Source organism: Pan paniscus, chromosome 2, assembly GCF_029289425.2.
Source record: "Pan paniscus chromosome 2, NHGRI_mPanPan1-v2.0_pri, whole genome shotgun sequence".
Taxonomy (NCBI): Eukaryota; Metazoa; Chordata; class Mammalia; order Primates; family Hominidae; genus Pan; species Pan paniscus.
The window spans coordinates 134,778,969-134,796,035 of NC_085926.1; the positions used below are offsets into that span (position 1 = coordinate 134,778,969).

At 42.9% G+C, this 17,067-nt stretch overlaps 1 protein-coding gene across 7 annotated transcripts in view; it reads left to right on the forward strand.

Moving 5' to 3' along the window:
• The first annotated feature begins 281 nt into the window (after nt 1-281).
• The window catches only part of NCK1 (NCK adaptor protein 1), an 86,989-nt gene continuing 70,203 nt past the window's right edge, over nt 282-17,067 (forward strand). For 2 of the 7 annotated variants that reach the window (XM_063602577.1, XM_063602576.1), the window contains exon 1: nt 297-533. The gene's annotated coding sequence lies outside the window, so the exon portion shown is untranslated. Of the gene's footprint in view, nt 931-17,067 lie in introns of all 7 variants that reach the window. The other 5 variants (XM_063602575.1, XM_055110515.3, XM_003822488.7 and 2 more) reach the window with 4 other exon arrangements.

A 17,067-nucleotide genomic window follows, 5' to 3' on the forward strand; every position in this document is an offset into this window, starting at 1 on the left:
CGGCTGGGATGACATTCTTCAGGTGCAGAAACCAGGGGGAAGCTCCCAGAGCAGTGGGGGCTGAACTCAGGACACAGTCATTTTTGCTGTTAAGTCTCTCCTGCGGCGCTGAGGAGGAAGGCTCAAAGTAACCAACCAGAGCAGCCGCAGAGGGAAAAGCGAAGACAGTTCTGGTCCGGCCCAGCGCTTCTCACCCTCTAGCTCTCTACTCTCCGCCGGGCAGCCTCCGCTCCCTCCACATCACGCACGGGGCTTGATTGACATGTGGGCCCGCCCAATCCCAGTGCGGCAGAGACCGTTGTCGCGTCAGGGACCGGGGAAGGGGGCGACTGAACCTATCAGATTGGGTCCAGAGTGGGTTTCCTGCCCGCGCGGATCCGCCTGCCCACCGCGCGTGCCCCGCCTCTCTCCCAAGAGCTACGCGGCGGCGGCGGAGCGCAGGCCTCGTGCCGTTACGGCCATCACGGCGGCCGCAGTGGCGTCCTGGAGCCCTCCTCAGGTGAGCTGGAGCTGCCCGGCTCGGCAGCGGGAAGGTGAGACGGCCTTGTTGGCAGGCAGACACACACCCGCCCCCGTCAGTCCGCTGTCCGTCCATACAGCCTGTTACTCGCTGCGTCGCTTCCTCTTCTCGCTCTGAGTTAGCCCCGGGGGCGCCGTCTGCAGGCTCGGAGCTGAGCCGGAGGGGGCGCGGAGGCTGCTCGGAGGGTCCAGACTTCTGCACCGGGATTCCGCGAGACCCTCGGGCCGTTGCCCCAGGGAGCGTGACCCCGCGGCCTCCTTGTCAGCCCCTGGAGCGCTGTGTCGGGCTGAGAGCCCGGGCGGCCGCCCGTGCGAACCTGGGAGGTCGAGTGTGCGGCGCGCTGGTTGACTTGTCTGTTTTCTCATGAAAAAGTCCTTTTGCCAGCTGTGGCGTAATCCGAGGCCGGGAAGGTAGGGACGTGGTAGGAGGAAGGGCGCTCTCACCTCCAGCCCGAGAGGAGGGGAGGCGTCAGCCTGCGCGGTGCTGCGGGTGGACATCTTCGGGACGCGCCCTCTCCCCTCCCCCCACCCACCGGCCGTTTTCTAGTCTGGGGCTGCGACTTTAATGGTCTGGACCTGCTTCAGATTCGTACGCGAGTTGCTGGGGCTGTGAACTTTTGACTTGAGTTGTAATATGTTTGGTAAAACAAAAAACCATTTCGATAGGTTTTGTAACCTTTCTTCTGTATTAACATACAAGTTAAATTCGCCGTTAGAAGCTCAGGAAGCTGGGTTTTGTTCAGGGCTGAGGACGTAACCGTAGGAACGCTCTCGGTGTCAAACTGATGGACCCGGAGTCACCTGAAAATAATTATGCACGTTAGATTAGGTAAGAAGCCCTAGAAATTAGGAAAGAATTACGTTAAAGAGAATTTCCTAACTCCTCTTTGGGTAGGGAGCAAAGCAGCTCAATGTCCCCCCAAAACGGGTGTTGCCAAAAGGTACTCATTTTTAAAATTTTACTTTGATAGACGTATGACAAACCAACTATAACGATTTCTTCAGCACCTGGAAACCAGTGTGCCTAGACTCTCAGCCTTCAGCGAGGTCACACAGTAAACGGAGAAATAACCTAAGAAGAAAGTTTTGTTTGGTAATTGTCAATAATATTCGTTCTTTTCTTTTTAAAACACTTTATTTTCTTGTGAGGGGTGGAGTCTGTGATATTCTTAAATAGGCATCCCATTCACAACTTGATAGTAATATGCACTGGTTGATAAATGGTACTTTCTTTTCATCTTGACCACAAACTCTGAGACTTCTTTGGGAAAATTGTGATCTGTGGAAATTGGCTATAATATCCATAAACATAGTTTGCAGAGTGTTCACATCTACTCAGCTGTTGGCTCATGTATTAAATTTTAAAACGTGTACTTATTTTTCTAGGCATTATCTTTTGTCCAGGTTTTGACAGTGCTTTCAGGTCCATCTAAATAAAATTTGAGACCTACGTGTAATGTTTTGTTCGATACTGAGGGAGACCAGGCGGGGTAGCTCAAGCCTGTAATCCCAGCACTTTGGGAGGCTGAGGCGGGCGGATCACGAGGTCAGGAGATTGAAACCACCCTAGCAGACACGGTGAAACCCCGTCTCTACTAAAAATACAAAAAAGTAGCCGGGCGTGGTGGCGGGCGCCTATAGTCCCAGCTACTCGGGAGGCTGAGGCAGGAGAATGGCGTGAACCCGGGAGGCGGAGCTTGCAGTGAGCCGAGATCGCGGCACTGCACTCCAGCCTGGGCGACAGAGCGAGACTCCGTCTCAAAAAAAAAAAATAAATAAAATGTGTATTTATTTTTCTAGGCATTATCTTTTGTCCAGGTTTCTGCAGTGCTTTCAGGTACATCTAAATAAAATTTGAAACCTACGTGTAATGTTGGCCGGGCTCGGTGGCTCACGCCTGTAATCCCAGCACTTTGGGAGGCCGAGGCAGGCGGATCACGAGGTCAGGAGATCGAGACCAGCCTGGCCAACACGGTGAAACCCCGTCTCTACTGAAAATACAAAAATTAACCGGGCGTGGTGGCACGCACCTGTAATCCCAGCTACTCGGGAGTCTGAGGCAGGAGAATTGCATGAACCCGGGAGTCGGAGGTTGCAGTGAGCCAAGATCGCCACTGCACTCCAGCCTGGCAACAGAGCAAGATTCCGTCACAAAACAAACAAACAAACAAACAGAAACAAACAAAAAAAACCTATGTGTAATGTTTTGTTAGATACTGAGGGAGACCAGGCGGGGTAGTTCAAGCCTGTAATCCCAGCACTTGGGAGGCCAAGGCGGGAGGATAGCTGGAGGCCAGGAGTTTGAGATCAGCCTAAGCAATGTAATGAGACCCTGTCTCTAAATTAAGAAAATATAAAAAAATTTAAAAAGGAAAATAATAAAGAAAAGAGATATTTAGTGATACTTCATGGTTCTGGGTTTTTTTCTTTTCTTTTTTTTTTTTTTTTGAGACAGAGTCTCTGTTGCCCAGGCTGGAGTGCAGTGGCACGATCTTGGCTCACTGCAACCTCTGCCTCCCGGGTTCAATCGATTCTTGTGCCTCAGCCTCCCAAGTAGCTGGGACTACAGGTGTGTGCCACCATGCCCAGCTAATTTTTTTGTATATATATATTTTTTTCTTTTTCTTCTGTTTTTTTTTTTTTGAGACGGAGTCTCACTCTGTTGCCCAGGCTGGAGTGCAGTGGCGGGATCTTGGCTCACTGCAACCTCTGCCTGCCGGGTTCAAGCAATTCTCTGCCTCAGCCTCCCCAGTAGCTGGGATTACAGGCGCCTGCCACCACGCCTGACTAATTTTTGTATTTTTAGTAGAGGCAGGGTTTCACCATCTTGGCCAGGCTGATCTTGAACTCCTGACCTCGTGATCCACCTGCCTCGGCCTCCCAAAGTGCTGGGATTACAGGCATGAGCCACCACGCCTGGCCTGTATTTTTAGTAGAGACGGAGTTTCACCATGTTGGCAAGGCTGGTCTCGAACTCCTGACCTCAAGCAATCCGCCCACCTCCGCCTCCCAAAGTGCTGAGATTACAGGTGTGCGCCACCGTGCCTGGCCTATATTCATTTTTCAAAAATTTTCTAGAGTTTTACATTTTCATTGCTTTGTACTTTTACTTTGTCTTATTTTACTTTTTCACCATGTGTTTTTCAAAGCTGAAGGTATATTTGATGTGATTATTATAAATCACTTGTCAGGAAGACTTGACTTAATGAATACAGATACAGTTCATTTTTAAAATCATGGTTTAATAATTTTTAGAATTTACCTTTATAATATAGAAAAATACCAAATGTTCTTTATCTGCACTAGAAAATTAAATGATTATTTCATTAATAAGTAAAATTGAAGGGAACTTTTGAAATCACTGAGCAGTTAACAAATTCTCTATAAATACTGTGATGTTAGGAAGACAACAAGGCTAAATATGACATTTAAAGATTTAAGGAAACTTTATGTCTGGCTGATCCTCACCTTAAACTCTAATGAAGATAGAATTTATAGTCTTCCCTTCAAAACTGATTCCATATGCTGACTTTGTTTTGGTGACATTACCATGCTTTCTATTACCCAGACACAAACTTTGGTTTTATCTCTATGCGCGTAACAATATTGGCTGATTTTTGCCAGCCATTTTTATCTTTGAACTACTCACTAGCCTTTAATTGGGTTTTTTTGCTTGATTTTTCTCTCTACTTAGTATGTCTTCCTAAATCTTAGAATTATGCTTCAAACACATTCTTCACTTTTCGGAAACCAGTGATAACTCTCTGTTATCTTCAGAGTATAGTTCAGAATTCATAGCCTAATAACAGCCTGCTCAAACCTGTTTTTCTGGGGCCAGCACTATTTCTTTCTTTTTTTTTAATCAGTGCCAGCACTATTTCTTTATAGGAGCTGTCCACTCTAACCAAACCAATCTCTAATTCTTATTTACTCTTTGTATTTTTGTACCTTCGTATCATTCCTTTTTCTTTCTTTCTTTCTTTTTTTTTTTTGAGACAGAGTCTCGCTCTGCTGCCCAGGCTGGAGTGCAATGGTGCGATCTTGGCTCACTGTAACCTCTGCCTCCCGGGTTCAAGCGATTCTCCTGCCTCAGCCTCCCTAGTAGCTGGGACTACAGGCATGCGCCACCATGCCTGGCTAATTTTGTATTTTTAGTAGAGACGGGGTTTCTCCGTGTTGGTCAGGCCAGTCTTAAACTCCTGACTTCAGGTGATCTACACATCTCAGCCTGCCAAAGTGCTGGGATTACAGGTGTGAGCCACTGTGCCCGGCCTCTTTCTTTCTTCTTTTTTTTTTTTCTTTGAGGCATCTCACTCTGTCACCCAGGCTGGAGTGCAGTGGCACCATCTTGGCTCACTGCAACCTCCGTCTCCTTGGTTCAAGTGATTCTCCTGTGTCAGGCTTCCGAGTAGCTAGGATTACAGGTGCATGCCACCACGCCTGGCTAATTTTGTATTTTTAGTAGAGATGGGGTTTCACCATGTTGGCCAGGCTGGTCTTGAACTCCCGACCTCAGGTGATCCACATGCGTCGACTTCCCAAAGTGTTGGGATTACAGGCGTGAGCCACTGTGCCCGTCCAGGTTGCCTAGTCTTTAAAATTTTTTTTTCTCCTAAATTACCAAGTAGCAAATGAAGTAAAATTTGTTGAATTTTCGCTTTTGGTCCTTTGGTGCAGCCTTCCAAATGTTTTTCCTGTTCCCTATGTTGCTTGCTTGCTTTTCTTTCTTTCTTTCCTTCTTTCTTTCTTTTCCCTTCCTTCCTTCCTTCCGTCCATCCATCCGTCTGTCCGTCTGTCTGTCTGTCTCTCTGTCTCTCTCTCTCTCTTTCTTTCTTTCTTTCTTCTTTCTTTTTTGACGGGATCTCGCTCTGTTGCCCAGGCTGGAGTACAGTGGCCTGATCACAGCTCCTCATTGTAACTTGAACCTCCCGAAGGCCAGGATTACAGGTGTGCATCAATGTCTGGCTTTTTTTTTTTTTTTTTTTTGTAGAGATAGGGTCTCACTGTGTTGTTCAGACTGGTTTTGAATTCCTGGCCTCAAACGATCCTCCCACCTTGGCTTCTCAACGTGCTGGGATTATAGGGGTGAGCCACTGTGCCTGGTCTGTTGCTTTCCTTTAAACCCATACCCCTTATTATTTTAGTATTCCCTTGGTTTTTAATGTTGTGTGGACTTGAATCATAGAATTATAGAGCATTATTGCTGGAATGTTGGAATCCAACCTTGTGTTTTATAGATAAGGAAACTGAAATACAAATAGACTAGATGCACCAAAATTCAAACATTTAGTGATGGGGGCAGAACAAAGACTCAGCCCTTGATCTTCTGACGCAAGTTCTGTGTGTTTATGAAACCATACTACTTCTCATCTCTTGTAATTTTGCCTTATTTGCCTCACATTATTTTGCATTTTGTGTATTTATGCCTTCTCATAGATTGAAAACTTCAGGGCAGGGGAACCTTCATATTTACATTGTAAATTTTTTTTTTTTGAGACAGAGTTTCGCAGTTTTTGCCCTGGCTGGAGTGCAGCAGCATGATCTCGGCTCACTGCAACCTCCGCCTCTCGGGTTCAAGCAATTCTCTTGCCTCAGCCTCCTGAGGAGCTGGGATCACAGGCACCTGCCACCACACCTGGCTAATTTTGTATTTTTAGTAGAGATGGGTTTCACCATGTTGGCCAGGCTGGTCTCAAACTCCTGACCTCAGGTGATCCGCCCACCTTGGCTTCCCAAAGTTCTGGAATTACAGGCATGAGCCACCATGCCCAGCCTTACATTGTAAATTATTTAAACAATGATTTAAAGTCTATATACAGTTTCTTTCCCCTATGCTTGTTAGGTGTATTAACACCATTAACGAAAATAATATTGTCATGTTTACCATTGAGTTTTTTTTTTTCTTGAGACGGAGTCCTGCTCTGTCACTCAGGATGGAGTGCAGTGGGGCAGTCTCGGATCACTGTACCCTCTGCATCCCAGGTTCAAGGGATTCTCCTGCCTCAGCCTCCTAAGTAGCTGGAATTACAGGTGCCTGCCACCATGCCTGGCTAATTTTTGTATTTTTAGCAGAGACAGGGTTTCACCATGTTGGCCAGGCTGATCTCCAACTCCTAACTTCAGTTGATCAGCCTGCTTTGGCCTCCCAAAGTGCTGGGATTACAGGGATGAGCCACCGCACCTGGCCAGTGTTTACCATTGAATTCTATCATCTGCTAAAAAATGAATCTCTTACAGGTTTTACTGCTGCAATTTAGTTTGTCTTTTTGAATCTCTTGATAATGCCAATTAATCTTTGGAGGCCTTGAATATGGATACAGAACAATGTAATGATTTAGAGGAAACCTGGAGGGCTTATCATATAACTAAATGCAGTGATCTAGCTGTAATGTTCTTTTTCTCTTTTGAGTGTTAGAACTGTAACACCTTCACATTTTGCTACTTTTTGTCCTCTTGTTCATCTGTCAGGAACCATCACTTCTTGTTGAGCAAGACAAGACAAAATATCTTGTTGAGGCCGGGCGCGGTGGCTCACGTCTGTAATCCCAGCACTTTGGGAGGCTGAGGCATGCGGAGCCCCTGAGTCCAGGAGTTTGAGACCAGCCTGGCCGGCATGGTGAAACCCCATCTCTACTAAAGATATAAAAAAATGAGCCCACCGTGGTGGTGCATGCCTGTAGTCCCAGCTACCCGGGAGGCTGAGGCAGGAGAATGGCTTGAACCCCAGAGGCAGAGGTTACAGTGAGCCAAGATCATGCCATTCCACTCCGGCCTGGGTAACAGAGCAAGACTCTGTCTCAAAAAAAAATTTTTTTATTTGTTCCGCTAGGCCTGATGGCTCACTCCTGTAATCCCAGCGCTTTGGGAGGCTGAGGTGGGCGGATAACTTGATCCCAGGAGTTCGAGACCAGCTTGGCCAACATGGTGAAACCCTGTCTCTACTAAATACAAAAATTAGCTGAGTGTGATGGCGAATGCCTGTAATCTCAGCTACTCAAGAGGTTGAGGCAGGAGAATCACTTAAACCCGGGAGGCAGGGGTTGCGGGGTTGTGAGATCCCGCCACTGCACTTTAGCCTGGGTGACAGAGCGAGATTGTCTCAAAAGAAAAAAAAGAAAGAAAGAAAAATCATTTGTTCCATTTGGTGAGTTAGAGTGCTTTTATATGTTTGTTCTTCATGTTTATTTTTCGTCTTAACTCTAAAGTTTCTGTAACAGAAACCATGTAGGGTTGCTTTCGTATTTTTCTTATGTGTATGTAACAATAGTTGAATGCTGTAAGACAGCATAGAAAGCTATCAGGTAAAATCTCTCTGTGGAGGGAAAGGAATGCTTATTCTCTTGGTCTGTTTTTCATTTATTTTTTGGTTGTTAATAGTTGCTTTTTCTATTTGTTTAAATTATCAGTTAAAAAAACCTGTTAAAACACTGATTCTCTTGTTTCTATTCCTGAAATTGTAAGTAATGGTTGCTGAATTGGACATGAATATGGTATGGATAATTTTTGCTTTTGTTCAAACAGCCAGTTGAATAAAACAAGCAGTGAAAATATGTGGAAATATTTAAAAGAATGGATGTTTCTCAAAAGTTTTTTTTTTATTTTTATTTTTTTTAAAGAATCATCCTGGCCCAGCGCAGTGGCTCACGCCTGTAATCCCATTGGGAGGCCAAGGCAGGTGGATCGCTTGAGGTCAGGAGTTCGAGACCAGCCTGGCCAACATGGTGAAACCCTGTCTCTACTAATAATACAAAATTTAGCTGGGCGTGGTGGTGCATGCCTGTAATCCCAGCTACTTGGCAGGCTGAGGCAGGAGAATCATTTGAACCCAGGAGCCAGAGGTTGCAGTGAGCCGAGATCATGCCACTGCACTCCAGCCTGGGTGACAAGGAGAGACTTAATCTCAAAAAAAAAAAAAAAAAAATCCTTTTCTTCCAAAAATTTTAGCACGTATTTTCATATGTTAGTGTGTAGATCAATTCAAATAATAGATACAACAAATACTGTAATATGTTGTATACCTTGTAATTATTCCAGCTGTATTGCAGAAATATTTTATAAATTTAATAGGGCTGGGCAGTTTTCTTTGGAAATGCTTGATCATTTGCAAGTACTACATGCTCTTGAATAATATATTTTCATTTTTAGAAACATTTAGAATATTTAGTGTACAACCCCTGTCTCCCAGTAATTCTGCTGCCCAGGGAAATCAGTTACTTTATTTTTTCTTTTCATTTCTTAGCTATAGTCTTTAAAAAAAAAAAAAAAAAGGCCTGTGAGGTCTTGCATGATTTGGCTTTTGCCTACGTCTCACTTCATCTCTTGCTTTTGTCTCTTTCCTCTTTCAGCCTTGAATAGCTTAGCCCTTTTTTGCTTTGGTGTCTGTGATCATGCTCTTCCTCAGGGCAGATGGCTCCTTTAGGTTAATCAGCATTAAGTTTGGCTACTAGTATCAGACAGATGCCAAATATTAATTTCTCTCACACCAGAGAAATCCAGGGTTGGCATGGCATTCATTTATTAAATGTTATTTCCAGGTGTGTGTATGTGTTTTGCTATTGTAAATTCTGCAATAAAGATCTTTGTGTATAAGGCTTTACATTTTTTCCTTTTGATTAATTCCTGTTGTGGATCCAACTAAAAAGCTTACTAATTTTTTTTTAAAAAATTGTTTAGTCTGGGCATGGTGGCTCATGCTTGTAATCCTGCACTTTGGGAGGCTGAGGTGGGAGGATGCCTTGAGGGTAGGAGTTAGAGATCAGCCTGGGCAATATAGCAAGAGCCGGCCTTTACAAAAGTAAAAAAAAAAAAATTAGCCAGGTTTGGCTGTGAGCGTCTGTAGTCCTAGCTACTTGCAAGGCTGGCGGGAGGATTGCTTGAGTCCAAGAGGTCGAGGCTGCAGTGAGCTATGATCGCGCCACTGTACTCTAGCTTGGGGGACAGAGCGAGACGCTGTCTAAAAAAAACAAAATTAAAAATTTTTTAGAGAAAGTATCTTTAAATGTTTATTGAAAACTGCACAAATTTAAATGTATAGAATGTTTATATTTGTAGATATCTGTGTAGTCATCACTCAAATCCAGATGTGGAACATTTTTAGTGTTCGAAAAGGCTCTCTTGCGCCCCCTCCAATCAGTGTCTCTTTCCCTCTCAAAGGTAATCACTATTCTGTCCTCTATCGCCATAAATTATTTTTGCCTGTTTTTGAACTTTATATAAATGTAACTGATATGGTTTGGCTGTGTCCCCACTCAAATCTCATCTTGAATTGTTACTCCCACAATTCCCACGTGTGGTTGGCAGAACCTCGTGGGAGGTAATTGAACCATGGGGGTGGACCTTTCTCGTGCTGTTCTTGTGATAGTGAATAAGTCTTGTGGGATCTGATAGTTTTAAAAACGGGAGTTTCCCTGCACAAACTCTCTTCTCTTATCTGCTGCCATGTGAGAAGACATGCCTTTAACCTTGTGCCATGATTGTGAGGCCTCCCCTGCCATGTGGAACTGTAAGCCCATTAAACCTCTTTATTTTGTAAATTGCCCAGTCTCAGGTATGTCTTTATCAGCAGCATGAAAACAGATTAATACAGTAAATTGGTACCAGTAGAGTAGAGTGCTCCTGAAAAGATGCCCGAAAATGTGGAAGCAACTTTGGAACTGGGTAACAGGCAGAGGTTGGAACAGTTTGAAGGGATCAGAAGAGGACAGGAAAATGTGGGAAAGTTGGGAAAGTTTGGAACTTTCTAGACTTGTTGAATGACTTTGCCCAAAATGCTGATTGTGATATGGACCATAAAGTCCAGGCTGAGGTGGTTTCAGATGGAGATGGGGAACTCGTTGGGAACTGGAGCAAAGGTGACTCTTGTTATGTTTTAGCAAAGAAACTGGCAACATTTTGCCCCTGCCCTAGAGATCTGTGGAACTTTGAACTTGGGAGAGATGATTTAGGGTGTCTGGTAGAAAAAATTTCTAAGCAGCAAAGCATTCAAGAAGTGACTTGGGTGCTGTTAAAGGCATTCAGTTTTACAAGGGAGGCAGAGCATAAGTTTGGAAAATTTGCAGCTTGACAGCGTGATAGAAAAGAAAATCCCCTTTTCTGAGGAGAAATTCAAGCTGGCTACAGAAATTTGCATAGGTAATGAGGAGCTGAATATGAATCCCCAAGACAATGGGGAAAATGTCTGCAGGGCGTGTCGGAGGTCTTCATGGCAGCCCCTCCCATCACAGGCGTGGAAGCCTTGGAGGAAAAAGTGGTTTTGTGAGCCAGACCCAATGTCCCTGTGCTATGTGCAGCCTAGGGACTTGGTGCCCTGCATTCCAGCTGCTCCAGCCGTGGCTGAAAGGGGCTAGTGTAGAGCTTGGGCTGTGGCTTCAGAGGGTGCAAGCCCCAAGCCTTGGTGTTGATGCTGCAATGTGGTGTTGATGCTGCAAGTGCACAGAAGTCAAGAATTGGGGTTTGGGAACCTCCACCTGCATTTCAGAAGATGTATGGAAATGCTTGGATGCCCAGGCAGAAGTTTGCAGCAGGGGTAGAGCATTCGTGGAGAACCTCTGCTAGGGCAGTGCAGAAGGGAAATGTGGGGTCAGAGCCCCCACACAGAGTCCCTACTCGGGTACCGCCTAGTGGAGCTGTGAGAAGAGGGCCACCATCCTCCAGCCTCCAGAATGATAGATCCACTGACAGCTTGCACCATGCGCCTGGAAAAGCTGCAGACACTCAATGCAAGCCTGTGAAAGCAGCCAGGAGAGAGGCTGTACTCTGCAAAACCACAGGGTCAGAGGTGCCCAAGACCATGGAAATCCACTTCTTGGATCAGCGTGACCTGGATGTGAGACATGGAGTCAAAGGAGATCATTTTGGAGCTTTAAGGTTTGACTGCCCTGCTGTATTTTGGATTTGCTAGAGGCCTTTAACCCCTTTGTTTTGGGCAATTTCTCCCATTTGGAATGGCTGTATTTACCCAATTCCTGTACCCCCATCTTATCTAGGAAGTAACTACCTTGCTTTTGATTTTACAGGCTCATAGGCAGAAGGGGCTTGCCTTGTTTTGGATGAGACTTTGGACTGTGAACTTCTGAGTTAATGCTGAAATGAGTTAAGACTTCAGGGAACTGTTGGGAAGGCATGATTGGTTTTGAAATGTGAAGACATGATATTTGGGAGGGGCCGGGGGCGGAATAATATGGTTTGGCTGTGTCCCCGCCCATATTTCATCTTGAATTGTAGCTCCCACAATTCCTGTGTGTGGTGGGAGGAACCTGGTGGGAGGTAATTGAATCGTGGGAGTGGGCCTTTCCTGTGCTTTTCTTGTGATAGTGAATAAGTCTTATGAGAACTGATGATTTTTAAAAACGGGAGTTTGCCTGCACAAGCTCTCTTGTCTGCCGCCACGTGAGACATGCCTTTCACTTTGCGCCATGATTGTGAGGCCTTTCCAGCCACATGGAACTGTAAGTCCATTAAACCTCTTTCTTTTGTAAATTGTTCAGTCTTCATCAGCAGCATGAAAGTGGACTAATACAGTAACCATACAGCTTGTATACCTTTTTGTGGATGGCTACTTTTGCTTAACATTGTGTTTGTGAGATTCATTTATGATGTAGAGTGCAGCAGTAGTTCCTTTTCAGTGATGGTAGTATTCCATTGGATGAATATAATGTAATTTTAAAAAATTGGACATTTGGTTTTCAGTTTTTTGGCTATTGTGAATAAAGCTATTGTCAACATTCATTTACAGTTTTTTACATTTTTTCACCTTTTTTTGAGATAGAGTCTTGCTCTGTCACCCAGGCTGGAGTGCAGTGGTGCGATCTCAGCTCACTGCAACTTCTGCCTCCCAGGTTCAAGTGATTGTCCTGCCTCAGCCTCCCGAGTAGGTGAGATTACAGGCACTTGCCACTACACTTGGCTAATTTTTATATTTTTAGTAGAGATGGGGTTTCACTATCTTGGCTGGGCAGGCTGGTCTCGAAGTCCTGACCTCAGGTGACCCGCCCACCTTGGCCACCCAAAGTGCTGGGATTACAGGCGTGAGCCACCACGCCCGGCCCGTTTACAGGTCTTTAATGAACTTATACACTCATTTCTCCTGGCTGTATATACACATTGGAGTAGAATTGTGCTGTCTTTATCTAGCAGTTTTTGAATCTGCTTGATCTGGCCCTCTATGGCTGATACATAGTAGTTTCCTGGCATTTCTTCCTTTCTGATAAAACTAGCGACTCCCTTTGTCTTTCTCCTGTGTTAAATCTTTTTTTTCCCTTTCCATGAATCATATAGTGTTTTTGTTTGTTTTGTTTTTTGTTTAACCTCTCCATTTGATGGAGTATATCATACAATAGATTCCTGTGGAAGACTGAAATCTTGCATTAATGAAAACTTTTTTTCATGTTCATGCTTGATTTGGTTGGCTAAGGATTCTAGGTTGGAAATAATTTGCCTTCAGAATTCTGAAGGCCTTGCTGCATTGTTTTCTAGCTTGTCATCCTTTTGAGAAGTCTGAAGACATTCTGATTCTTGATCGTAAAAATGTTTTGCTTTTCTGGAATTTTGTGTTTCCTATATTCTGAAATTTCATAAGGTTGTAGCTTGGTGTTACGTCTATTTTTAACAATTTTTCTTGGATATTTGTGTACCTTCTGAATCTGTAAAATTCATTAGTTCTGGGACATTTTCTTTAATTATTTTATTGACAGATGTATTAGTCTTTGAGGACTGTCATAACAATACCACAGTCTGCTCTCTGTTTGTCTATTGTTGGTGTATAAGAATGCTTGTGATTTTTGCACATTGATTTTGTATCCTGAGACTTTGCTGAAGTTGCTTATCAGCTTAAGGAGATTTTGGGCTGAGACAATGGGGTTTTCTAGATATACAATCATGTTGTCTGCAAACAGGGACAATTTGACTTCCTCTTTTCCTAATTGAATACCCTTTATTTCCTTCTCCTGCCTAATTGCCCTGGCCAGAACTTCCAACACTGTGTTGAATAGGAGTGGTGAGAGAGGGCATCCCTGTCTTGTGCCAGTTTTCAAAGGGAAATGGAAAACAAAAAAAGGCAGGGATTGCAATCCTAGTCTCATAAAACAGACTTTAAACCAACAAAGATCAAAAGAGACAAAGAAGGCCATTACATAATGGTAAAGGGATCAATTCAACACGAAGAGCTAACTATCCTAAATATATATGCACCCAATACAGGAGCACCCAGATTCATAAAGCAAGTCCTGAGTGACCTACAAAGAGACTTAGACTCCCACACATTAATAATGGGAGACTTTAACACCCCACTGTCAACATTAGACAGATCAACGAGACAGAAAGTCAACAAGGATACCCAGGAATTGAACTCAGCTCTGCACCAAGTGGACCTAATAGACATCTACACAACTCTCCACCCCAAATCAACAGAATATACATTTTTTTCAGCACCACACCACACCTATTCCAAAATTGACCACATAGTTGGAAGTAAAGCTCTCCTCAGCAAATATAAAAGAACAGAAATTATAACAAACTATCTCTCAGGCCACAGTGCAATCAAACTGGAACTCAGGATTAAGAATCTCACTCAAAACCGCTCAACTACATGGAAACTGAACAACCTGCTCCTGAATGACTACTGGGTACATAACGAAATGAAGGCAGAAGTAAAGATGTTCTTTGAAACCAACGAGAACAAAGACACAACATACCAGAATCTCTGGGACGCATTCAAAGCAGTGTGTAGAGGGAAATTTATAGCACTAAATGCCCACAAGAGAAAGCAGGAAAGATCCAAAATTGACACCCTAACATCACAATTAAAAGAACTAGAAAAGCAAGAGCAAACACATTCAAAAGCTAGCAGAAGGCAAGAAATAACTAAAATCAGAGCAGAACTGAAAGAAATAGAGACACAAAAAACCCTTCAAAAAATTAATGAATCCAGGAGCTGGTTTTTTGAAAGGATCAACAAAATTGATAGACCGCTAGCAAGACTAATAAAGAAAAAGAGAAGAATCAAATAGACGCAATAAAAAATGATAAAGGGGATATCACCACCGATCCCACAGAAATACAAACTACCATACTTTGTTTTCTAGCTTGGCTTTTATGAACATCCTTCCGTGTCAGTGTATATATAAATCTAAAGGTTTTTTGTTTTTTTTTAAACCAAAAAACTTTGCCTATTTTGTCTCTGTTATAAAGTTCCTGATTTTCTTTAATAGAGCTGTTTCTACTTTTATTCCTACAAAGAATATACGTATTTTTTTTAGGTGGCTAAAAACTTCATTTTTTTCTCATCTCTAGTATGAGAGTAATACTTAGTCAAAGGATAGCTGTAAGGCTACAATGAGAATTTACGAATCAGTGTAACTGCTAAGCAGTGTTTGGTATCCATGAAGAGCTTGTCTGGATCTCCCTTCCTGCCTAAGATCAATTTCTAAATGTAAAATAACTGGTTTCAAAGATACAGATGTTTATTTAAAATGTTGCTGACTGTTGCCAAACTGCTATTTAGAAAAGACATTCCAATTTACACCTTTACCACAGTGTTTTTTAACTCTGTGTTATCATTCTTTCTAATCTTTGCCAGCATGGTAGGCAAAAAATGGACAAAACTAAAAGGAGAATTAGACAAATCCATAAGCATAATATGAGATATTTCAGCTTGCCTCTCTGAGTAATTAGAATAATGAGACAAAAATACATAAAAGATTTAAACACTATAATTATCAAATGAATCTAATTGACATGCATTGAACATTTCACCTAATATCTACAGAATGCAGATTGTTTTTAAGTGCCTATGAAAGTTTTTCCCAAATTGACACATGCTGGACAATAAAAAAGATCAAAATAATCAATTCTTGAGTGTTTTCTGACATGTTGGAATTAAGCGAGAAATGGATTACCAAAAAAACTAGAAAATTGTCAGCTGTTTGAAGATAAGCAATATATTCCTGAGAAATTCAGGGATTAGAGAAGAAATAACATTAAACTATTTAGAACAGAACCATGAAAATATAGTATAACTTAAAGGATGTGTATAGAGCCATGCTTAGGGGAAGAGTTATAGCCTTCAAATCTATACATGAGAAAGAATGAAGGCTAAAAATAATTGAAAGGACTTCTAAATAAAGATGGCTGAGTGAAAGACACATTTACTTTTACTCCCTTTGATAGCCCAGCAAGGTGACAGTAAAGGATACTTTTAGAAGATTTGAACTACACAGGTAAAGAGAATGAAAGAAAAGATGGCAACAATAAAATCTGGAAACTGGAAAGCGAGTGAACTGATGGGAAACTTCTTAGTGGACTTAAAAATGTTCAATCCTAAGTGGCGGGAGCAAAAGTAGAAAATACTGCTTAGGCTCAGGAATTGGCAGCATCAGGTATTTTTGGCAGGGAGGAGGTGAGGGTGGTGCTAAAAACAGGAGGATTTCTTGAAAATCTGTTTAAGAAGCAGCTCAGTCATAATAGCCCCAAAGTAGAAGCAACTCAGATGTCCATCAGCTGATAAATGGTTACATGTAATGTATATCCACACAAATACTATTTGGCAGTAAAAAGGAATATAGAACTGATACATGTTATAACACGATGAACCTTGAAAGCATTATGCTGTGAAAGAAGCCAGTCACAAACGACCACAGTATTGTATGATACATGCTATAACACAGATAAACCTTTAAAACATGCTAAGTAGGCCGGACATGGTGGCTCACACCTGTAATCCCAGCACTTTGGGAGGCCAAGACGGGCAGATCACTTGAGGTCAGGAGTTTGAGACCAGCCTGGCCAACATGGTGAAACCCCATCTCGACTATAAACACACAAATTAGCCGGATGTGGTGGCGGGCACCTATAATCCCAGTTACACGGGAGGCTGAAGCAGGAGAGTCGTTTGAACTGGGGAGGTGGAGGTTACAGTGAGCCAAGATAGCAACGCAGCACTCTAGCCAGGGCGACAGAGTGGGATTCTGTCTCAAAAACAAACAAATGTGCTAAGTATACTAAAGACCACATTGTATGATTCCATTTGTATGAAGTATCCAGAAATTGTGTATTTGTAGAGATAGAGTGGTTGCATAGGACTGGGAGTAGGGGAGGTTAGAGGGAAATGGGAAGTGACTCTAGGGTATGGAGTTTCTTTTTGGGGTGACAAAAATTTTCTAAAATTCATTGTGGTAATAGTTGCACAACTCTGAATAGACTAAAACATTGAATTGTATACTTTAAATGAGTGAGTTTTATGATAATCTGAGTTGTATCTCAATAAAGCTATTTTTTTTTTAAGAAAGGTTGAGTCTAGATTCCTTCGTTAGTTTGTATCACCAAGTTACTGCCTTCTTGAGTACCCCAGCAAGAAGACTGACTATTATTTCTGACACTGAGGGTGGGCTCTAGACACAATTGGAGGTCAAGCGTTCTACAGAAAACACTGAATTAAGTTAAAATGCTCAATATTGAGACCGTTACTGAGGCCTCTTCTCTTTGGCTTCCAGAATTCTGGCAATCAAGTAGGAATTTGGAGGATGGTTCTCTTACTAACCCAAGAAGAGAATC